This window comes from Bos mutus, chromosome 16 (genome assembly GCF_027580195.1).
Source record: "Bos mutus isolate GX-2022 chromosome 16, NWIPB_WYAK_1.1, whole genome shotgun sequence".
Taxonomy (NCBI): Eukaryota; Metazoa; Chordata; class Mammalia; order Artiodactyla; family Bovidae; genus Bos; species Bos mutus.
Genome location: NC_091632.1, coordinates 71,823,811 through 71,849,721, shown reverse-complemented (window position 1 = coordinate 71,849,721; position 25,911 = coordinate 71,823,811).

The window sequence follows — 25,911 nt, the reverse complement described above, 5'->3', positions numbered from 1 at the left end:
TGCAATAGGGAGGAATCTACCTTGCCTAGTATTAATTTTGCTCCATTCAAAGGCAGAGTATATTGAAAGGATTACATAAATGCATAAACAGGTCAAACTTCATGAAGAAACAAAATGAAAAAGAAATTATATTATGCTAATTTAAAATAATTGAAAGTTTAAAAAATATACCAGAATAAATTTTTTCAGCAGATTTAAGCTGTTTTTTAAGATTTTTTGTATGTGATTTTAAAATCTATAATTATTTTGAAGAATAACACTGAGAAAATCTTGTCTTTTAAAAGTTAATTTTCATATAACAGTAATTTTTGTGTCAAAAAAAAAAGAAGGGCAATCCGCTCATTTTTTGGACATAAAAATTCACTCACTGATAATTCATTAGAAACAAAGCTTTGTTTAAATGGAGCCGTCGTTAATAGCCTGAGGCTTGCTGAGAACAGGTGATGATTACAGCACTTCTGGAGAATGAAAGTACAGTGACTGTAATCATTTTAAAAATTACTTCATAAGTGTCACACTGTTAATTATAGTTCAAAGAATTAGCATCTGGTTGAAGTTATAGGTGTAGCTTTGAGGAAATGATATTACAGGAAATGCATTTAAAGAACCGTTAATCACAACAGAAAATGTTCTCTGCCTGGCCCTGGGTACTTTTGTACAGTAGTCACACCTGGTATTTACTCAACATGCCTAAATATAAACAGCAATCCTGCATTTTCTTCAGTGGAAAGAGAAAAACAGTATCATTTTACACCTTAGACTTTGTGAAATGAATTTTTAAGTTTTAGTAATGTGGAAAGTGTAACTCACTTATAATAGTGTAGTCTTATTTATAATCAACATATAAATGAGGTATGAAATTACTAAGGAAAATTAAATGACATTAACTTGTTTTTTTATATAAACTGTGTAAGGGAAAAATGTGAAAAGATTTTGTGAATACTATTTCATTTATGCTAATCCATTGGCAAGGAGGCATTTTAAAGATTATTCTGAAAGAAATGTGATTACCTTAGAGTTTTGATTTGGAAGTTAGTGTTTAAGAAAAGCAATAAGGGGAGGTTCCATAAACAGGCTCATATATTTTATTTAATATAATATATAACAAATGGAATACCAGACCGTCTTGCCTGTCTCCTGAGAAATCTGTATGCAGGTCAAGAACAACAGTTAGAACCCTGTATGGAAGAACTGATTGGTTAAAGATCAAGAAAGGAGTACGACAGGGCTGCCTGCCATCACCCTGTTTGTTTAACCTATATGCTGAACACATCATGAGAAATGCTGGGCTGGATGAGTTACAAGCTGGAATCAAGATAGGCAGGAGCAACATAAACAGTCTCAGATATGTGGATGATACCACTTTAATTGCAGAAAGCAAAGAGAAACTAAAGAGCCTCTTGATGAGGGTGAAGGAGGAGAGTGAAAAAGCCAGCTTAAGGGTAAATATTTAAAAAAGAAAAAAACACTAAGATCATGGCATCCAGCCCCATTACTGTATGCAAATCAAAGGGGAAAAGGTGAAAGTAGCGACAAATTTCCTCTTCTTGGGCTCCAACATCACTACAGATGGTGACTGCAGCCATGAGATCAGAAGACAATTGCTTCTTGGCAGGAAAGCGACAACAAACCTAGACAATGTGTTGAAAAGCAGAGACATTACTCTACCAACAAAGATCTGTATAGTCAAGGCTATGGTTTTCCCAGTGGCCACGTATGGTTGTAAGAGCTAGACAATAAAAAAGGCAGAATACCAAAGAATCGATGCCTTCAAACTGAGGTGCTGGAGAAGACTCTTGAAAGTCCCTTCGACAGCAAAGAGATCTAAACGATCAATCTTAAGAGAGATCAACCCTGAATATTCACTGGAAGAACTGCTGCTGAAGGTGAGGCTCCAGTATTTTGGTCATCTGTTGTGAATAGATGAGTCATTGGGAAAGTCCCTGATGCTGGGAAAGATTGAGGGCAGAAGGAGAAGAGGTCATCAGAGGATGAGATGGATGGATAGCCTGGTTGATGCAATGAGCATGTACTTGAGCAAACTCAGGGAGATGGTGAGGGACAGGGAGGCCTGGTGTGTTGCAGACCATGGGGTCCCAAGGAGTCAGACCCAACTGGGTGACTGAACAACAACAACATAACAAATGATGCATTTAAAAATCAGTGAGAAATAAATGTTTTTATTTTCTGGAAATAATGTTGGGAAGATGGGCTAACACTTGGGAGACAAATATAGATAGGTTAAAATGTAAAAGCAAACACCTAATAAAAAACATAGGGAACAAACTATGAATAATTTGTTAAAAGATGGGTTTGTTTTCATTTAAAATGATATTAAATTTTAAATAATTAAAAAAATAGGCCTATCTGACTTCAGAACCTAAAACTTCTTCATAATTAACAAAAAATGTAAATGGGATATTCATTAGCTTACAAACACAAATAAATAATAAAAAGGGTGAATCTACATGAAGGCCTCTTTGTTGTATTCTAGCAGTATGGAGAAAGAAATGGTATCACCAAAGAACAAATCTAAACAGTGAATAAATACATAATGGGATATAAAACCAATATGAAATTGCAGACAAAGTAAATCACAATAGCAAGCAAAATTTTGTAATATCAAAAATTACAAAATGATGGGGTACTGAAAAATATGCAGTGAAATGGGACTGCCAGTGGGAACAATTCATACAATGATTACAAGCATTATCAATAACATATTTTCTATGGTAGTTAAAATATCACTTTAGGAAATATACACTAAAGAAAAATAAAAAGCATGTGAGTATATTTATGTAAAACAGGTTAAATTTTATTTTTTAGATAAGTAATAATTTTACAAGGATGAAAATATCCAGAATTGTATCTAAGATTAAATGTGTGAGAGTACACTTATATCAGGTAATAATATAAAGGCATTAAAAACCCTATTATCTATGATGATAGATATGGAAATATGTGTATATATATAGGAATGAGGAAAATTAGTTAAACTGAAAAGACGGACAGAAAAGAGACTAATAGGTATTTGTGAGTAATATTATTACAGGTGATTATTGTTTCAAATTTTCCCTTATTTCATTTCATTTTGCAAGTTTCTTCAAATAGGCGTAAATAATTTACATATTTTTTGTTTTATTTTTAGTTTTCACCTACTAAGACATTCCAACTAAACAAACATGTAAAAAGTTGGCAGAAATGATCTTCTGTGACAATACAAGTGCTTCTCCACAGGTATCCCTCGTTCTGAGTTTTGTGTTATGTTTCCTAATATTTCTATTCATTTCCATACATTCAGTTTTGTCCAATAACTATATAGAGAGTTTACTTCTGTTTTTGGCATGTAATTTGCAAACAATTTCAAAAATTTATTCATTGAGCACCTATTAAATAACAGACTTTATACTTCATGAAGAAAAATTTGAGATGAAAAAAAAAATACAAAAAAAAAAAAACCCTCCTGCTCCTTTTTATAAAAATCTAAGTCAACTAGAAACACACATTGGAAGGGGTAGCGTATGCATTATTGGGTTCTCTGTGTCTGCGTGTTTTGTATGTGTGTACCGGCACTCATATGAGCATTCTCTTTTAAATACAGGGTAAGTTGTGTGTGTGTCCAAGTCAGTCATGTCCAACTCTTGGCAGCTCCACGGACTGTAGTTTGACAAGCTCCTCTATCCCTGGAATTCTCTAGGCAAGAATACTGAAGTGGGCTCCAATGCTCTCTACCAGGGGATCTTCCCCAACCCAGGGACTATACCTCCATTTCCTATGTCTCCTGCCTTGGCAGGTGGATTCATTACCACCAGCACCACCTGGGAAACCCCTCCAGGCTTCAGTGTCAAGTGACTTCTTAGCATAAACCTGAAGGAATGTGGGAAGCAGCTTGTGTGTGTCCATCTGGAGGAGTAACTCCAGATTACAAAGTGGTTAGTGACAGTGTCTGAGGCTGAAGCACAGTTGATGGGTTTTGAGAGTATCAAGAAGTTCAGCATTGCAGATATGGAATAAACCAATAGCAGGATAGTAAAAGATGAGGTCAGCAGGAAGTGGGTAACACATCAAGTTGGCCTTTATAGCAACTGAAAGGACTGTATTGAATAAAGGAGTAATGAAACCAGACAGGTAGTTCAGACATCCTTGTGGCTGCACTAAGAATAGAGTACAGATGTGACTACATATTAATCAGATAAAAAAGGAGTTAGGTAAGTAGATTGTTGGTTCCTCTGTAAGGACATTTATGTAGACAAGCTAATTTTGAGATGCCTGCTGTGTATCTAAGTGGGTATGTTAAATAGGGTATTGCAGATCCAGGCTGCCATTCAGGGAATTTTAGATTTCAGACTAAAAATAAAAGTTGAAAATTGTCAGTCTACTGATGATATCCTTAATCCCTGCATCTGAAGAAAAATAAATAAATCATACAGGAAGGGGAGTTTATTTAAAGCAGAGAATTCTGAGAATTGTGCCTTGGGTGACTGTGACATTTGAAGTACAAAGAGATAAGGAAAAGTAAAACATAAGCAAGAAAGATAAGGGGAAAGCCCATTAATTAGGAAAAAATGAGTTAAAGAGAGTATGCAGTGTCCCAAAAGTCACTCCCTTCCCCCCCACCCCCACCCCCCCGCCCCCGCATTCTCTCTCTCTTTCTCTCTCTGCATTTATACATGGACATACACACACACACACGTGATTTTTCAAGAAAAGGGGAATGATATACTTTATCAAATATTATTAGTGGCTCAACTAAGCCAACTACATATTGGCTTTGGATATAACAAAGATGTAAATGATGAATTTAACAAGAATGCGTTCAATAAAGCTTTATGATCAATCATCTATTTAAAAAAGGGTTGCAGAAAAATGACAGGATTTATCTTTCTGTCATTTTAATAAGCTAAGTACATTGGGAGACCGTCCTGCAACAGAGATTGGGAATACTGAATAGAGTAGCCTGAGTAGAAGAAAATAATAAAAAACCCTGCCCTTCCTCCAAAAACAAGCAAATCTAAAAAAGTTGATCTATTTGATCCAGACTTCAGAACAGTGAGTCAATCTACCATTACCAGAAGAAACGGAAGAGGTTGTCTTGGGAATACCAACTCTTTCTCAATATATGATGTTCAGTTCAGTTCAGTTCAGTTGCTCAGTCCTGTCTGACTCTTTGCGACCCCATGAATTGCAGCACGCCAGGCCTCCCTGTCCATCACCAACTCCCAGAGTTCACTCAACCTCATGTGCATCGAGTCAGTGATGCCATCCAGCCATCTCATCCTCTCTCATCCCCTTCTCCTCCTGCCCCCAATCCCTCGAAGCATCAGTCTTTTCCAATGAGTCAACTCTTCGCATGAGGTGGCCAAAGTACTGGAGTTTCAGCTTTAGCATCAGTCCTTCCAAAGAACACCCAGGACTGCTGTCCTTTAGAACGGGCTGGTTGGATCTCCTTGCAGTCCAAGGGACTCTTAAGAGTCTTCTCCAGGACCACAGTTCAAAAGCATCAGTTCTTTGGCGCTCAGCTTTCTTCACAGTCCAACTCTCATATCCATACATGATCACTGGAAAAACCATATGATGAAGATCAAATACTGAGCTTCAGTCAAAGATTGCAATATGAGTGTTAGGAACCACCATAAAAAAGAATCATTTGAGGCATTAACATGGTTAACTCCCAAAGACTGCAGATATTAAAATGTTCAGATTATAGAGTAACTAGTCTTAACTTATTTAAAGTAGATATACAAGGATCATCTACTGAATAAAAATGAGAAAAATAATGTAATGTTTGATACCACATATTATGTGAATACATAAACCAGGAGGCTGCACACAACTAAAAAGAAATGTGCACAGTGTAAGAGACAGCTCAAGGAATTATACAGAATTCATTACAGAACAACATAGAAAGATCAAAGAAAATATTAATGAAAAAATATTGACCAAGACTCTTTAGCATTCTCTTGACTATAGTCCCCTGACTTCCTTCTTCTTTCTATTTTTTAATTTAAGGATAGTTTCTTTACAATGCTGTATGAGTTTCTGCTATACAGCAAAGTGATTCATTCATATATATATATATATATATATATATATATACATTCTTTTTAAAAAAGTTTTCCATTATGGTGTATCACAGTATATTGAAAATAGCTTCCTGTTCTATGCAGTATCATCCGTTCTATATGTAATATCTTACATCTGCTAATTCTAATCTCCCACTCTATTCCTCTCCCACCCCTTTGGCCCCTTGGTAACAAGTCTGTTCTATTCTCTTTGTCTGTGTATATGAATTGCATATTCTTTATCCATTCATCTATCGATGGACATTAGGTTGTTTCCATGTCTTACCTACTGTGAATAGTGCTGTAGTGAATATTGAGGTACATGTATCTTTTTGAATTATAGTCTCTGCATATATAACCAAGAGTGGAATTGCTGTATTATATGGCGTATCTATTTTTAGTGTTTTTGGGAACATTTTTCTTGTTCTCCTTAGTGGCTGCACCAGTTTACATTCCCACCAATACTGTAGGAGGGTTGCCTTTTCTCCATACCTCTTCTAGCATTTATTATTGGTAGATTTTTTTAACGATGGCTATTTTGACACGTGTGAGGTGGTACCTCATTGTAGTTGTGATTTGCATTTCTCTGTAATAATTAGGAAGTTGAATGTTTTTTTCTTATATTTGAAACATGGCTAGTTTATTTTTTTAAGTATGTATTTATTTATTTGGCTGTGCTGGTTCTTAGCTGTGGCACACAGGATCTTCAATCTCCATTGAAGATGCAGAATCTTTTGTTGCAGCATGGGTACTCTCAGTTGCATTCAAACCTCTTAGTTGCAGGATGTGGAATCTAGATCCCTGAAAGGGAAAGGGAAAGTGAAAGTCACTCAGTTGCATCTGACTCTTTGCGACCCTAGGGACTATACAGTCCATGGAATTCTCCAGGCCAGAATACTTTCTCTTTCCAAGGGATCTTCCCAACTCAGGAATAAAGCCCAGGTCTCCCACCCTGCAGGAGGATTCTTTACCAGCTGAGCAACCAGGGAAGCCCAAGAATACTGGAGTGGGTAGCCTATCCCTTCTCCAGCAGATCTTCCCGACCCAGGAATCGAACCGGGGTCTCCTGCATTGCAGGCAGATTCTTTACCAACTGAGCTACCAGGGAAGCCCACGTTCACTGCAGTTTATTTTACTCGGTTATAAACATACTCTCAGGTATAAGTCAGAGAATAGCATTTTGCTGTCTAATAGATAATTAATTTAAATTCTCCTCTTGATTATGTAAGGAGATTTGAAATATGTGCAGTTTCCTAACATATTTGGGAGTATATTTATTATCTTTTAAAGGGACTGTTTTCTAAATATAAAAAACTTTCAGTATTAAATTGTAGACTAATTGATGCATTAGTTAAAATGGATTTGATATATTCACCATTTCATAAAATGACTGCCTTCCTTATAAATTTAAGGACAGTGATAAATTCACTTTAGGAAAACTCTAACATGCAGTAAAATATAAGTTAATTTTGAATAAAACATGCAATCAAATTTTAAAATCCATCTCACCAAAATATTTTCTTAATTCACATATTACGTTTTTAAAAAATAATATTTGAAGTAACATTCAATGTCTCAGTAATAACGGAAGCTCTTTACTTGTAAAACACAAAGATAAAGGTCCAAAAATTTCTGAAAAAAAGTATTCTCAAAAACTACACATACTCTCTTAGATGTTGCCTTCATTATCACTCTGCTTGTAATTTACAAATATTTTCACTAAGTGATTGATACAAAGTCCATCATTGAGCAGTTTTTGTTTTTCACAACCCTTCTCTTCTGGTAAATCAATGGATAGCACATATAAAGTAAGAAAACTAATTTTTTTAATGATCCAATCTCTAAACTTCATATGTCCCTTTAGCTTCTGGACCACTTATCTTCTCCGCAGTATATCAAAGACTCAAAACTGTTTCTGTGTGTAATGTTTCCATTTCCTTTTTTCCATTCTTTCAGGGTCTACTTCTTCCCTGGTTTATGATTTCCACTTATTGATAATCAACAACTATTTGCACTTTGTATATACATTAGTTGATTTTAAATCTTGGAGTTAATTAACATTTTTTTTAGATTTGAGTTATCAAATTATCACTTTTGAAAATTTACTTCACTTGGTTTCAGGACACCACTCTTCTGATCATCCCCCTATTTTACTGGTCAGTGCTTTAAATTGTTTCTTTCTGAATCTTCTTCATTATTTCAAAATTTGGGAGTGTCTAGAGTTTAGTTTGTAGCATTTTACTCAAGGCAATGCTCCTAGGTTACCTATGGCTTTAAAACCACCTACATATAGATAATTCTCAAATGTATATCCCCTGTCAATTCATCTAAGACTGAAAGTGTTTTTCACCACAATACTATCCTTGTCTTGTCTTACAAAATAACATAATAAAGCTATCAGTCATGCAGTGAGTAAAGTTTTTAAAAAATAATTTTAAAAAATGACAATAGGAATCTAGAAATAATGTGTTTCCCCTTTTTCACTTTCCTCTTCCCTACCTTATGGTAGTCCTGGCAGCTTAAATTTCAACTTATGTTCCAAATTTGGCTACTACTTACCATCGGTACTGCTACCACCTAGACCATCATGCTATCAAAGTCTCCTTTCTTGAAGTTTTATTCCTGATCCTAAATTCTATTCTCCACATCAGAGACAGATCAGGTTACTCCTTTAGTCCACTGACTTCCTGTCACACAGTGTAAAACACACATGTTCCCCATGACCTCCAAGACACCTCTTGTTTCACCCTAACCCATTATTTCAACATCTTTTTTTTGTTGTTGTTGTTGTTTTCAATCTCTCTACTATGTTCTCCAGGGCTTCCCTGATAGCTCAATGGTAAAGAACTCACCTGCTGAAAGAGATAATAGTTTGATCCCTGGGTTGGAAAGATCCCCTGGAGAAGGGGATGGCAACTCATTCCAGTATTCTTGCCTGGAAAATCCCATGGACATTGGAGCCTGGTGGGTTACATACAGTATACAGGGTTGCACAGAGTTGGACATGACTTAGCAAGTAAACTACTGCATATTCTACTCCAGCCACTTCTGCTTTATTCCTGTTTCTCAAGTATGACAAGCTATTTCCTGCCTCAAAATATTTTCATTTATAGCAACTTCTGCTTGGGATATTTTGCTCCAGGTTTTTGAATAAACACTGTCTTACTTCAAATGGCAACATACTCTAATATTCTTGCCTGGAGAATTCCATGGACAGAAGAGCCTGGCAGGCTACAATCCATGGGGTTGCAAAGAGTTGGACATGACTAAGAGACTAACACACACATCACACCTCATTTAAGTTTCTTCTCAAATTTTAACTTCTCAAAGGCCCCACTCCTATTGTTTGATCTCTGTGCTTTGACCTTGCTACCACATGTAAATGCATGAAATACCATTTATTTTTAGTATCTGCTTTTCTATTAATATATAATTTTAATGAAGAAATGATATTAATTTGTTTTATTTATTTTATTATTACCAGTATCTTGAAAAGAAATTAAAAGATAACAGGCTGTAAATAAAGATTGATTGAATGGATATTTGACAAATAAGTACAAATAATTTGATCATTTTAAATAAACATAAACACATCATTCACTTTTTTTCATCACATTTAGTTGAGTCAAAATAAACTTGTGTTCACTCAAATACAGTTGATTTTTGAACAACACATGTTTAAACTATGCTGGTCCAGATTTTTTCCATGAATATAATACCTGTATTTTCAATTTGCAGATGTTTAAATGAACTATTATAAAGGAAAAGTTGTGTTTTATTAGACATGACAGTATGTGGAGTCAAGGAACTGGTGTTTGAATCCCATTCTATCCAAACTGTTTTAGCTTCCTGCCCTTGGGTGAGTCTTTCATCAGATCCTGTACTTTTGAGTCAGAGATAGCAGTACATGGATTTGATTTGCAATTCACTCAACATATTGTTACCATGGCAGTCTTTCAGGTATATTAATGCATTTCTGTCATTCTTGAAAGCTTAAAATTGATGAGTGACATGGTATGTCTTCAGGATACAGTTTGATCTCTCTTTTGTAACATTCAAGAGCTTTAAACATTCACTAATCCTGTATTCAGCTTGGCCTCTCTCCTAGATTATCCTGAATGATGTTCTTGATGTGGATATACCCATAAGCATTTCCATCCTACCACCCTCACGGCTCTCACAGCTTTTTTTAACATGTAAGAGCAAAGTCGTCATACATATTTACAATAGAATGTAAAATGTGTTTAGGATTTACAGTGTGGGACTCAAAGCCTTTTTTTTTTTTAAAGCATCTGCACAGGTTTAAACTTGAACCTTTTTTTTATTGGAATTTAGTTCTTTTAGACTGCTGTGTCAATTTCTGTTGAACAGCAAAGTGAATCAGCTAAACATATACACATATCCCCTCTTTTTTGTTGATATATGATTTGTTTTTCTCTTTCTGACTTCACTTTGTATGACAGTCTCCAGGTCCATCCACATCTCCACAAATTACACAACCCCATTCCTTTTTATGGCTGAGTAATATTCCATTGTATATATGTACCACTCCTCTTTATCCATTTCTCTGTTGATGCCATTTAGATGGCCTGCTTGCCCTGGCTATTGCACATAGTTCTGCAATGAACATTGAGGTGCATGTATCTCTTTAAATTATAGTTTCCTCTGTGTATATGCCCAGGAATGGGATTGTTGGGAAAGTCCAGACACTCTTAAACTTTTAGAGGAAAACTTAGGCAGAATACTCTTTGACATCAATGGCAGTAAGATCTTTTTAGAGTAATGAAATAAAAACAAAAATAAGCAAATCGGACCTAATTAAACTTAAAAGTTTTTGCACAGCAAAGGAAATCATAAACAAGACAAAAAGACAGCCCTAAGAATGGGAGAAAATAATGCAAATGAAGTAACTAACAAGGGACTAATGTCCAAAATATACAAACAGATCATGAAGCACAGTATAAAAAGAATCCAATAAAAAATGGGTGGAAGACCTAAATAGACATTTTTCCAAAGACATATAGACGGCAGACAAATACATGAAAAGATGCTCAACATCACTAATTATTAGAGAAATATAAATCAAAATTACAATAAGGTATCATCTTACTCTAGTCAGAAAAGAAACTGGAGCCTATTATACAGAGTGAAGTAAGCCAGAAAGAAAAACATCAATACAGTATACTAACGCATATATATGAAATTTAGAAAGACGGTAACAATAACCCTGTATATGAGACAGCAAAAGAGACACTGATGTATAGAACAGTCTTTTGGACTCTGTGGGAGAGGGAGAGGGTGGGATGATTTGGGAGAATGGCATTGAAATACGTATAATATCATATATGGAATGAGTTGCTAGTCCAGGTTCAATGCACAATACTGGATGCTTGGGGCTGGTGCACTGGGACCACCCAGAGAGATGGTATGGGGAGGGAATAGGGACGTGGGTTCAGGATGGGGAACACATGTATACCTGTAGCGGATTCATTTCAATATTTGGCAAAACCAATACAATAGTGTAAAGTTTAAAAATAAAATAAAATTTAAAAAAAAGGATATTACAAAAAAAAATCTATAAACAGTAAGTGCTGGAAAGGGTGTGGAGAAAAGGGAAACAATTTACACTGTTGATGGGAGTGTAAATTGATACAGCCACTATGGAGAATAGTATGGAGGTTTCTTAAAAAACTAAAACTAGAATGGCACCCCACTCCAGCACTCTTGCCTGGAAAATCCCATGGACGGAGGAGCCTGGTGGGCCGCAGTCCATGGGGTTGCTAAGAGTTGGACAAGACTCAACGACTTCACTTTCACTTTTCACTTTCATGCAGAAATGGCAACTCACTCCAGTGTTCTTGCCTGGAGAATCCCAGGGACGGGGGAGCCTGGTGGGCTGCCATCTATGGGGTCGCACAGAGTTGGACACGACTGAAGCAACTTAGCAGCAGCAGCAGAATTCATTTGAATACTTTGATATAGAGCATACATTCTCTTGGAGAAGGCAATGGCAACCCACTCCAGTACTCTGGCCTGGAGAATCCCAGGGATGGCAGAGCCTGGTGGGCTGCTGTCTATGGGGTCCCACAGAGTCAGACAGGAATAAAACGACTTAGCAGCAGCAGCAGCAGCAGCATACATTCTCTAGTTCACTATAGTACCTACTTCTCTTTATTTCCTTCCTTCTGACTCATTTTACTAATTAACACCTCCTCCTGCTTTCCTGAATGTATTTATATTTAGGACTGTTAAAGGTATTAAAACAACTCTTTAGACATAGAGAGTAAAATTAAAAAATAGAAATTCTGTATTTTATGATCATTCTAATTGGCATTCCATGATTGACATATGTACTTTGATTGTTAATACAATATTTCCAACAGTTAAAGGGCACAATTTCCTTTAATATAGGTAAAGGTTACAGTGATTTAACCGAAAAGTGAGGTTTGCAATTTTCAGAATTTTCCTAACTTGGTGGTCAAAATGGCATACCATTATTGCTACTGCTCTTAATCTTTCTTATTTGGGTGAGGATCTGGTCACATCTTCCAAAAACACTCCCTTTTCCATTCTTCTTTTTATTTTGTTCTTTTGTAATGCCCACCTCATTCTTTTTTTGCTTTGCAGGGGTTTGCAGTAGATACAGGTCTGTCTGCACACCGGAAGCCTAACATGCAACATACAAGATTTGTGTGTGTGGTGTGTGTGTCTTTTTTAGCGAACTGATGGTTGTGAAGATTATTTTCCTAGAGTAACATATTTCCAGACTCTAGCTTCCTTTGGTTTCAGGCCTTTACAGGTTTGTTTTTTAACATCAGTATCATCAATGCTTTTCATTTTGCTGAAAGGTTTGCTTAATTTATGCTGCATTCTCTCTCTTCTAATCCAGTTTTAAAAAGTGTTATTATATGTGTGAAGCAGTAGTTCATATATGAAGCTTTTTAGAGGTTCTCAATAAATATTATGTACTAATTCTTTTTAACTTGGAGCCTTTTGAAACCATCTTGCCTAGAGGTAAAAGTCTCTATGCTGCTGCTGCTAAGTCACTTCAGTCGTGTCTGACTCTGTGCGACCTCAGAGACGGCAGCCCACCAGGCTCCCCCATCCCTTTGACTCTCCAGGCAAGAACACTGGAGTGGGTTGCCTTTTCCTTCTCCAATGCATGAAAGTGAAAAGTGAAAGTGAAGTCGCTCAGTTGTGTCCAACCCTCAGCGACTTCGTGGACTGCAGCCTTCCAGGCTCTTCCATCCATGGGATTTTCCAGGCAAGAGTACTGGAGTGGGGTGCCATTGCCTTCTCTGAAAAATCTCTATATCTTGGTTCAAATGTCAGGTTCCTTGACAGCATATTGATCTCTTTTGCTTTCTTCTTCTTGTGTGTGTGTGTTTTTTTTTTTAATGTGTATATATAAAGTAAAATTTTTGAAGTTTACAGCCCATTTACAGTTTTTATAAAATATTGGCTTTGTCCCGTGTTGTACAATACATCCTTGCAGGCTGTCTTACACCCAATAGTTTGTATCTTTCACACTCCAAAACTCAATATTGCCCCTCCCCTGCTCCTTCTCCTCACTGGTAACCACTAGCTTCTTCTTTGTATCTGAGTCTGCTTCTTTATCTTGTTATATTCACTAGTTAGTTGTATAGTGTAGATTCCACATGTAAGTGCTGTCATTCAGTATTTGTCTTTCTGTGCCTCACTTCACTTAGCATAATACCCTACACGTTTATCTATGTGGCTGCAGCTGGCAATATTTCCTTCTTTTTTTATGAATGAGGAGTAATCCAGTATGCATGTGTGTGTGTATATATATATATATATATGTACATATTATATATGTGTGTATATATGTATGCATATGTACATACATATGTATGACGTATATATGTTTATACACATACACACACATATACACACACATGGGCTTCCCTGGTGGCTCAGTGGTAAAGAATTTCCTTGCAATACAGAAGCCACAAGAGACGTGGGTTCAATTCCTAGATCAGGAAGATCCCCTAGAGAAGGAAATGGCCACCCACTCTAGTATGCTTGCCTGGAGAATCCCATGGACAGAGGAGTCTGGTGGATCACAGCCCATAGGGTTGCAAAGAGTGGACAGGACTGAAACACTTAGAAGCAGACATGCGTACACACACACAGGCACGTACCTTATCTTTTACCCATTTCTTTGTTGCTTGGGTTTAGCAGTTTAAGTTTCTTCCATATTGTGCTGATTGTAAATATGCTACTATCAGCATCAGCATTAGTGTTTTCATTTTTCTTGTGTATGTGTATGCAGACATATACCATAATATTGGTCACGTACTTGCTCTTTATTTCCTCCCTTCATGAGACTTAATTCAGTTATGTGTGTGCATGACTGTGTGTATGTCTAATCCTATATTTTCACTATGGATGAATGAATTTAGAATATCCCTTTTTTCTATGCTTTGTTTTCATATATCTAGATAATTTTATCATTTGTTGTATCTTTTCCCTTTGGGTTTACGATTGTGTCTTTAAAATTAATCAGTGTTTTTGTTATTTTTGTTGATTTTTCCCAGAATATAAGTGATGTGAAATTTCTTAGATTTAGGGGCCAGTAAACAGGACTGTGAAGAAAGCTGAGCACCGAAGAATTGATGCTTTTGAACTGTGGTGTTGGAAAAGATTCTTGAGAGTCCCTTGGACTGCAAGGAGATCCAACCAGTTAATTCTAAAGGAGATCATCCCTGGGTGTTCTTTGGAAGGAATGATGCTAAAGCTGAAACTCCAATACTTTGGCCACCTGATGTGAAGAGTTGACTCATTGAAAAGACTGATGCTGGGAGGGTTTGGGGGCAGGAGGAGAAGGGGAAGACAGAGGATGAGATGGCTGGATGGCATCACTGACTCGATGGACATGAGTTTGGGTGAACTCCAGGAGTTGGTGATGGACAAGGAGGCCTGGTGTGCTGCGATTCATGGGGTCTCAAAGAGTCGGATATGGCAGAGCGACTGAACTGAACTGAATTGAAACAATCTTTTGGGTTTCTCTGGTAGATTACTGGTAAAGAATCCACAGCCAGTTCAGGAGATGTGGGTTTGATCACTGGGTTGGGAAGATCTCCTGGAGAAGGAAATGGGTACCCACTCAGTATTCTTGCCTAGGAAGTCCCATGGAGAGAGGAGCCTGGAGGGCTATGGTCCAAGGAACAGCAAAAGAGTCGCACATTACTTAGCCACTGAACAAAAAAAACAAGTATCTATTCAGTTAGTTCAGTTCAGTTGCTCAGTCATATCTGACTCTTTGCAACCCCATGAATCGCAGCACACCAGGCCTCCTTGTCCATCACCAACTCCTGGAGTTCACCCAAACTCATGTCCATCGAGTCAGTGATGCCATCCAGCCATCTCATCCTCTGTCTTCCCCTTCTCCTCCTGCCCCAAATCCCTCCCAGCATCAGAGTTTTTTCCAATGAATCAACTTTTCACATGAAGTGGCCAAAGTATTGGAGTTTCAGCTTTAGCATCATTCCTTCCAAATAAATCCCAGGGCTGATATCCTTCAGAATGGACTGGTTGGATCTCCTTGCAGTCCAAAGGACTCTCAAGAGTCTTCCCCAACACCACAGTTCAAAAGCATCAATTCTTCGGCGTTCAGCCTTCTTCACAGTCCAACTCTCACATCCATACCTGACCACAGAATAAACCATAGCCCTGACTGGACGGACCTTTGTTGGCAAAGTAATGTCTCTGCTTTTGAATATGCTATCAGGTTGGACATAACTTTCCTTCCAAGGAGTAAGCGTTTTTAAATTTCATGGCTGCAGTCACCATCTGTAGTGATTTTGGAGCCCAGAAAAATAAAGTCTGACACTGGTTCCACTGTTTCCCCATCTATTTCCCATGAAGTGATGGGACCAGATGCCATGATCTTCGTTTTCTGAATGTTGAGCTTTAAGCCAACTTTTTCACTCTCCTCTTTCACTTTCATCAAGAGGCTTTTGAGTTCCTCTTCACTTTCTGCCATAAGGGTGGTGTCATCTTCGTATCTGAGGTTATTGATATTTCTCCTGGCAAATTTGATTCCAGCTTGTGTTTCTTCCAGTCCAGCATTTCTCATGATGTACTCTGCATATAAGTTAAATAAACAGGGTGACAATATACAACCTTGATGTACTCCTTTTCCTATTTGGAACAAGTCTGTTGTTCCATGTCCAGTTCTAACTGTTGCTTCCTGACCTGCATACAAATTTCTCAAGAGGCAGATAAGGTGGTCTGGTATTCCCACCTCTTTCAGAATTTTCCACAGTTTATTGTGATCCACACAGTCAAAGGCTTTGGCATAGTCAATAAGGCAGAAATAGATGTTTTTCTGGAACTCTCTTGCTTTTCCCATGATCAAGCGGATGTTGGCAATTTGATCTCTAGTTCCTCTGCCTTTTCTAAAACCAGCTTGAACAACTGGAAGTTCATGGTTCACATATTGTTGAAGCCTGGCTTGGAGAATTTTGAGAATTACTTTACTAGCGTGTGAGATGAGTGCAATTGTGCAGTAGTTTGAGCATTCTTTGGCATTGCCTTTCTTTAGGATTGAAATGAAAACTGACCTTTTCCAGTCCTGTGGCCACTGCTGAGTTTTCCAAATTTTCTGGCATATTGACTGCAGCACTTTCTCAGCATTGTCTTTCAGGATTTGAAATATCTCAACTGGAATTCCATCATCTTCACTAGCTTTGTTGGTAGTGATGCTTTCTAAGGCCCACTTGACTTCACATTCCAGGATGTCTGGCTCTAGGTCAGTGATCACACCATCGTGTTTATCTGAGACATGAAGATCTTTTTTGTACAGTTCTGTGTATTCTTGCCACCTCTTCTTGATATCTTCTGCTTCTGTTAGGTCCATACCTTTTCTGTCCTTTATTGAGCCCATCTTTGCATGAAATGTTCCCTTTGTATCTCTAATTTTGTTGAAGAGATCTCTAGTCTTTCCCATTCTGTTGTTTTCCTCTATTTCTTTGCATTGATCACTGAGGAAGTCTTTCTTGTCTCTTCTTGCTATTCTTTGGAACTCTGCATTCAGATGCTTATATCTTTGCTTTTCTTCTTTGCTTTTTGCTTCTCTTCTTTTCACAGCTATTTGTAAGGCCTCCCCAGACAGCCATTTTACTTTTTTGCATTTCTTTTCCATGGCGATGGTCTTGATCCCTGTCTCCTGTACAATGTCATGAACCTCTGTCCATAGTTCATCAGGCACTCTATCTATCAGATCTAGGCCCTTAAATATATTTGTCACTTGTTCTGTATAATCATAAGGGATTTGCTTTAGGTCATACCTGAATGGTCTAGTGGTTTTCCCTACTTTCTTCAATTTAAGTCTGAATTTGGTAATAAGGTGTTCATGACCTGAGCCACAGTCACTTCTGTGACTGGTTTTTGCTGACTGTATAGGGCTTCTCCATCTTTGGCTGCAAAGAATATAATCAATCGGATTTTGGTGTTGACCATCTGGTGATGTCCATGTGTAGAGTCTTCTCTTATGCTGTTGGAAGAGGGTGTTTGCTATGACCAGTGCATTTTCTTGGCAAAACTTGATTACCTTTGCCTTGCTTCATTCTATATTCCAAGGCCAAATTTGCCTGTTACTCCAAAACAAATATCTATGTCAGCCCCCAAATATGCATTATATATCCAGATTTTTCAGTCTTCAAGATAGATGGTATCATGGTTATTTTATGAGAGTTTAATTATTCAATTTTCACATTGTTAATCTTTCATTTAGAATACACAATATGGAATACTTCCATTTATTTATAATTCAGTTCAATCACACAGTCATGTCCAACTGTTGGCAGTCCATGGACTGCAGTATGCCAGACCTCCCTGTCCATCACCAACTCCTGGAGTTTACCCAAACTCATATCCATTGACTTGGTGAAGTCATCCAACCATCTCATCCTCTGCCATCCCCTTATTCTCCTGCCTTCAATCTTTTCCTGCATCAGGGTCTTTCCAAATGAGTCAGCTCTTCCCATCAGGTGGCCAAGGTATTGGGGTTTCAGCTTCAACATCAGTCCTTTCAATGAACTAATTTCCTTTAGGATGGACTGGTTGGATCTCCTTGCAGTCCAAGGCACTCTCAAGAGTCTTCTCCAAACTATAGTTGAAAAGCATCAATTCCTAAACACTCAGCTTTCTTTATAGTTCAACTCTCACATCCATACTTGAGTACTGGAAAAACCATGGCCTTGACTAGATGGACCTTTGTTGGGAAAATAATGTCTCTGCTTTTGAATATGCTGTCTAGGTTGGTCAAAACTTTCCTTCCAAGGGGTAAGCGTTTTTTTTTTTTTTTTTTTTTTTTCATGGCTGCAGTCACCATCTGCAATGATTCTGGAGTCCCCCAAAATAACATCCCTCACTGTTTCCACTGTTTCTCCATCTATTTGCCATGAAGTGATGGGACCGTATACCATGATCTTAGTTTTCTGAATGTTGAGCTTTAAGCCAACTTTTTAACTCTCCACTTTCATCAAGAGGCTCTTTAGTTCTACTTCACTTTCTGCCATAAGGGTCGTGTCATCTGCATATCTGAGGTTATTGATATTTTTCCCAGCAATCTTCATTCCAGCTTGGGCTTCTACCAGCCCAGTGTTTCTCATGATGTACTCTGCATATAAGTTAAATAAGCAGGGTGGCAATGTACAGCCTTGATGTACTCCTTTTCCTATTTGGAACCAGTCTGTTGTTTCATGTCCAGATCTAACTGTTGCTTCCTGACCTGCATACAGATATATCAAGAGGCAGATCAGGTGGTATTCCCATCTCTTGAAGAATTTTCCACAGTTTGTGGTGATTCACACAGTCAAAGGCTTTGGCATAGTCAATAAAGCAGAAATAGATGTTTTTTCTGAAGCTCACTTGCTTTTTCAATGATCCAACAGATGTTGGCAATTTGTCTCTGGCTCCTCTGCCTTCTTTAAAACCAGCTTGAACATCAGGAAGTTCATGGTTCACATATTGCTGAAGCCTGGCTTGGAGAATTGTGAACATTACTTTGCTAGTGTGTGAGATGAGTGCAATTGTGCGGTAGTTTGAGCATTCTTTGGAATTGCCTTTCTTTTGGATTAGAATGAAAACTGACCTTTTCCAGGCCTGTGTCCACTGCTGAGTTTTCCAAATTTGTTGGCATATTGAGTGCAGCACTTTCACAGCATCATCTTTTAGGACTTGAAATAGCTCAACTGGAATTCCATCACCTCCACTATCTTTGTTCATAGTGATGCTTCCTAAGGCCCACTTGACTTCACATTCCAGGATGTCTAGCTCAAGGTGAGTGATCACACCATCGTGATTATTTGGGTCATGAAGATCTTTTCTGTACAGTTTTTCTGTGTTTTCTTGCCACCTTTTCTTAATATCTTCTGCTTCTGTTAGGTCCATATCATTTCTGCCCTTTTTTGAGTCCATCTTTGCAGGAAATGTTCCCTTGGTATCTCTAATTTTCTTGAAGATATCTCTAGTCTTTCCCATTCTATTGTTTTTCCTCTATTTCTTTGCACTGATCACCGAGGAAGGCTTTCCTATCTCTCTTTGCTGTTCTTTGGAACTCTGCATTCAAATGGGTATCTCTTTTCTTTTCTCCTTTGCTTTTGGCTTCTCTTCTTTTCACAGCTATTTGTAAGGCCTCCGCAGACAGCCATTTTACTTTTTGGCATTTCTTTTCCTTGGGAATGGTCTTGCTCCCTGTGTCTTATACAACGTCATGAACCTCCATCCATAACTCTTCAGGCACTCTGTCTATCAGATCTAGTCCCTTAAATATATTTCTCACTTGTTCTGTATAATCATAAGGGATTTGTTTTAGGTCATACCTGAATGGTCTAGTGGTTTCCCTACTTTCTTCAATTTAAGTCTGAATTTGGCAATTAGGAGTTCATGATCTGAGCCACAATCAGCTCCCGGGATTTTTTTTTTTTTTTTTTTCTGACTGTATAGAACTTCTCCATCTTTGGCTGCAAATAGTATAATCAATCTGATTACAGTGTTGACCATTTGGTGATGTCCTTGTGTAGAGTCTTCTCTTGTGTTGTTGTAAGAGAGTGTTTGCTAAGACTAGTGCATTCTCTTGGCAGAACTCTGTTAGCCTTTGCCCTGCTTCATTTTGTACTCCAAGCCCAAATTTGCCTGTTACTCCAGGTGTTTCTTGGCTTCCTCCTTTTGCATTCCAGTGCCCTATAATGAAAACGACATCTTTTGGGCGAGTTAATTCTAGAAGGTCTTGTAGGTTTCATAGAACCATTCACCTTCAGTTTCTTCAGCATTACTGGTCAGTGCATAGACTTGGATTACCGTGATATTGAATGGTTTGCCCTGGAAACGAACAGAGATCATTCTGTCGATTTTGAGATTGCATCGAAGTACTGCATTTCAGACTCTCTTGTTGACTATCACAGAAAAATAACCAATCTAATTACATGGACCACAGCCTTGTCTAACTCAATGAAACTATGAGCCATGCCATGTAGGGCCACCCAAGATGGATGGGTCATGGTGGAGAGTTCTGATAAAATGTGGTCCACTTGAGAAGGGAATGACAAACCACTTCAGAATTCCTGCCTTGAGAACCCCATGAACAGTATGAAAAGGAAAAAAGATAGGACACTGAAAAATGAACTCCCCAGGGCAGTAGGTGTCCAATATGCTACTAGAGATCAGTGGAGAAATGACTCCCAAAAGAATGAAGAGATGGAGCCAAAGCAAAAGCAACACCCAGTTGTGGATGTGACTGGTGATAGAAGGAAGGTCTGATGCTGTAAAGAACAATATTGCATAGGAACCTGGAATGTTAGGTCCATAAATCAAGGCAAATTGGAAGTGATCAAACAGGTCATGGCAAGAGTGAACATCGACATTTTAGGAATCAGTGAACTAAAATGGACTGGAATGGGTGAATTTAACTCAGATGACCATTCTAATTATTTTATGCTAATTAAATTTTGGTTTTAAGATGTAAAGAATAATGAAATAAAATAGTTCAACATTGTGATTAACACCAAATATGCACATGAGAAAAAGCAAAAGCATAGTCTGCGCATAATCCTATACAAAAAACATATCTATATTTCTCTTCTATTCTTTTAAATTTATTAATAACTGGTACATCTCATGTTGTTGTTGTTGTTCAGCCACTCAGTCATGTCTGACTCTTTGCAACCCCATGGACTGGAGCATGCCGGCTTCCTTGTCCTTCACTATTTCCCGGAGTTTCCTCATAACCATGTCCACTGAGTCAATGATGCCATCCAACCATCTCATCCTTTGTTGCCCCTTTCTCCTCCTGCCCTCAATCATCCCAGCATCAGGGACTTTTTCAGTGAGTTGGCTGTTCCCATGAGATGGCCACAGTATTGAAGCTTAAATGTGAACGTTAGTCTTTCCAATGAATATTCAGGGTCAATTTCTATAGGATTGACTGGTTTGATCTCCTTGCTATCCAAGGTAATCTAAAGTAGCTTCACCAGCACCACAGTTGAAAAGCATCAATTCTTTGAAACTCACCCTTCTTTATGGTCCAACTCTAACATTCATATGTGACAACTGAGAAAACCTCAGCTTTGAGTAGACAGACATTGTTGGCAAAGTAGTATATCTGCTTTTTAATATGCTGTCTAAGTTGATCATACCTTTTCTTCCAAATAGCAAGGGTCTTTAATTTCATGGCTGTAGTCACCATCCACAGTGATTGTGGATCCCAAGAAAATAAAGTCTGTCACAGTTTCTATTTTTTTTTCCATCTATTTGCCATGAGATGATGGGACAGCATCATCAAAAAAGCAAAAGAGTTCCAGAAAAACATCTATTTCTGATTTATTGAATATGCCAAAGCCTTTGACTGTGTGAATCACCACAAACTGTGGAAAATTCTGAAAGAGATGGGAATACCATACCACCTGACCTGCCTCTTGAGAAACCTATATGCAGGTCAGGAAGCAACAGTTAGAACTGGACATGGAACAACAGACTGGTTCCAAATAGGCAAAGGAGTATGTCAAGGCTGTGTATTGTCACCCTGCTTATTTAACTTATATGCAGAGTACATCATGAGAAACACTGGGATGGAGGAAGCACAAGCTGGAATCAAGATTTCTGGGAGAAATATCAATAACCTCAGATATGCAGATGACACCACCCTTATGGCAGAAAATGAGGAAGAACTAGAAAGCCTCTTGATGAAAGTGAAAGGAGAGTGGAAAAGTTGGCTTAAAGCTCAACATTCAGAAAACTAAGATAATGGAATCCTGTCCCTTCACCTCATGGCAAATAGATGGGGAAAGAGTTAAAACAGTGTCAGACTTTATTTTATTGAGCTCCAAAATCACTGCAGATGGTGATTTCAGCCATGAAATTAAAAGACGCTTGCTCCTTGGAAGGAAAGTTATGACCAACCTAGAGAGCATATTAAAAAGCAGAGACATTACTACTTTGCCAGCAAAGGTCTGTCTAGTCAAGGCTATGGTTTTTCCAGTAGTCATGTATGGATGTGAGAGTTGGACTGTGAAGAAAGCTGAGCACTGAAGAATTGATGCTTTTGAACTGTGGTGTTGGAAAAGACTCTTGAGAGTCCCTTGGACTGCAAGGAGATCCAACCAGTTCATCCTAAAGAAAATCAGTCCTGGGTATTTATTGGAAGGACTGATGTTGAAGCTGAAACTCCAATACTTCAGCTACCTGATGAGAAGAGCTGACTCATTTGAAAAGACCCTGATGCTGGGAAAGATTGAGGGCAGGAGGAGAAGGGGACGACAGAGGATGAGATGGTTGGATGGCATCAGCAATTCGATGGACATGGGTTTGGGTGGTCTCTGGGAGTTGGTGATAGATAAGGAGGCCTGGAATGCTGCAGTTCATGGGGCGCAAAGAGTTGGACACAACTGAGCTACTGAACTGAACTGAACTGATGGGACAGGATGCCATGATCTTAGTTTTCTGAATGTTGAGTGTTAAGCCAACTTGTTCACTCTCCTCTTGCACCTTCATCAAGAGGCTCTTTAGTTCCTTTTCAGTTTCTGCCATATGGGTTATTTTCAACTGAATATTTGAGATTATTTATATTTTTCCCGGCAATCTTGATTCCAGCTGAACTTCAACCTGCCCAGCATTTCATGGGATGTACTTTGCATAGAAGTCAAATCTAAGCAGGGTGACTATATGCAGCCTTGATGTACTCCTTTCCTTATTTGGAACCAGTCCGTTGTCCCATGTCCAGTTCTAATCGTCACTTATTGACCTCCATACAGGTTCCTCAGGAGGCAGGTAAGGTGGTACAGTAGTCCCATCTCTTTGAGAATTTTCTATTTTGTTGTGATCCATGCAGTCAAAAGCTTAATATAGTCTATGAAGCAGTAGATGTTTTTCTGAAGTTGCTTAGCTTTTTCTGTGATCCAGTGGATCACAATTGGATCTCTGATTCCTGTACCTTTTTAAAATCCAATTTGCACATCTGGAAGTTCTTGCATCACATACTTTTGAAGCCTAGCTTGAAGCGTTTTGAGCATTTCCTTTCTAGCATGTGAAATTAATGCAACTATGTGGTAGTTTGAACATTTTTTTCATTGCCCTTCCTTGCGATTAGAATGAAAACTGACCTTTGTCAGTCCTGAGACGACTGCTGCATTTTCCAGATTCACTAAAATATTGAGTACAGCACTTTAACAGCATCATCTTTTAGCATTTGACATAGCTCAGCTGGAATTCCATCACCTCCACTAGCTTTGTTTATAGTGATGCTTCCTAAGCGCACTTGACTTCACACTACAGGATGTCTGCCTTTAGGTGAGTGATCACACCATCGTGGTTATCTGGTTCATTAATATCTTTCTTATATAATCCTTCTGTGTATTCTTGCCACCTCTTCTTAATATCTTCTGCTATGTCCATACTATTTCTGTCATTTATTGTGCACAACTTTGCATGAAATGTTCCCTTGGTATCTCTAAATTTCTTGAAGAGATCTCTAGTCTTTCCCATTCTATTCTTTTCCTCTATTTTTTTTTTTTTTTGCATTTTCATTTAAGAAAGCTTTCTTATCTCTCCTTGCTATTCTTTAGAACTCTGCATTTAGATGGTATATCTTTCCTTTTCTCTTTTGCCTTTTGCTTCTCTTCTTTTCTCAGCTTAACTTATAAGGCCTCCTCAGACAATCATTTTACCTTTCTTTTTCTTGTGAATGGTTTTGTTCACCACCTCCTCTACAATGTTCTGAACCTCTACCCATAGTTCTTCATGCATTTCGCCTATCAGATCTAATCCTTTGAATCCATTTATTATTTCCACTGCAAAATCATAAGAAATTTGATTTAGGTCATACCTAAATGGCTTAGAGGTTTTCCCTACTTTCTGCGATTTAAGTTTGAATTTTGCAACAAGGAGTTTACAGTCTGAGCCACAGTCAATTCCCACTCTTGTTTTTGCTAACTGGATAGAGCTCTCCATCTTTGGCTGAAAAGAGTGTAGTCAGTCTGAATTTGTTATTGACCATCTGGTGATGTCTATGTGAAAAGTCACCTCTTGTGCTGTTGCAAGTGGGTGTCTTGTATGACCAGTACGTTCTCGTGGCAAAACTCTGTGAGACTTGGCCCTGCTTCATTTTGTACTCCAGGATCAAACTTGCCTGTTACTCCAAGTATCTCTTGACTTCCTACATTTGCATTCTAATCCCCTATGATGAAAACGTCATCTTTCTTTGGTGTTAGTTCTAGAAGGTCTTGTAGGTCTTCATAGAACTATTCATCTCATGGAGGCCTCCACATTACAATTCAAACAGACTTCAAAAGCCCACTGAGGACATCCCAGAGCCTGGTCACTTGAGGCTAGGAGCATTTCTGATGACCACATAACCTGCAAAGAAACCCTAAGGATTTGGTTTTCTAATGGGGATTTATTAAGGGAACTGTAGGTTATCAAGTAAATTAAACAAACTCATCTTCATAAATATATGAATCAGGAGATACTGACAAAAATCCTGTGGGACCATTTATTATATTGTTCTTTGTTTTGTTTTCCTAGAAGCATGCAAGATAAATTGTCCTTTATTCTGTGCATAAGCATTATTTTTGTAGCATTCACGAGTTACTACATTGGGAATAATTAGTAGAAGCTATTATCTTCCTAATTAATTAATGCAAAAAATGTGCTACAATGTGCTGTAAAGGCACTTACAAATCCTTGCATACATTTAAATTTTTCAAATGCTCTCTAAAGGACAAATTTTTTATATGATTTATATTCCTCTAAATTATGTAAAGTATTTTACAATAGTTTAATGACATTAAAATGCTAATTAATGATACTTAACAGAAATCAAGGGCTTTCATACGATGGGCTCAAAGTGGTAGGAAACTAGCTAACTTATTAGAGCATTATAACTCTAATTTAAAATGGTATTTTTAAACATAACTTGGGAAGAGTTAGGCATGATGAATGTAAAATAAAATTGCTAAAGTTTTATATCACTAAGAATGAAAGTTTCAGAAAAATAGAGGAAAGAGAAGTATCATTTACCTGTTATTCAAACACCCAAAACAAGGTTTTTTTTGATGTCTCTGATACTTAATTACCATTTTGTTTTGATAAAATATGATGTGTTTGAAAGAGAGATTTTCTATGACGTCACAATGAAATAACAGTTACAAGTAACATTCAAAGTATCTGCCATCAGCAATTTTTCACTTATTTTCTAAAAATTAACCTTTTCAATAAAACCATGACAATTGAAGCTAACTATGAGTATAAATATCCATAACAATAGATAATTGGATATATATATATATATATGATATCAATATTAAAAATGCAAGTGTGTTGTAAT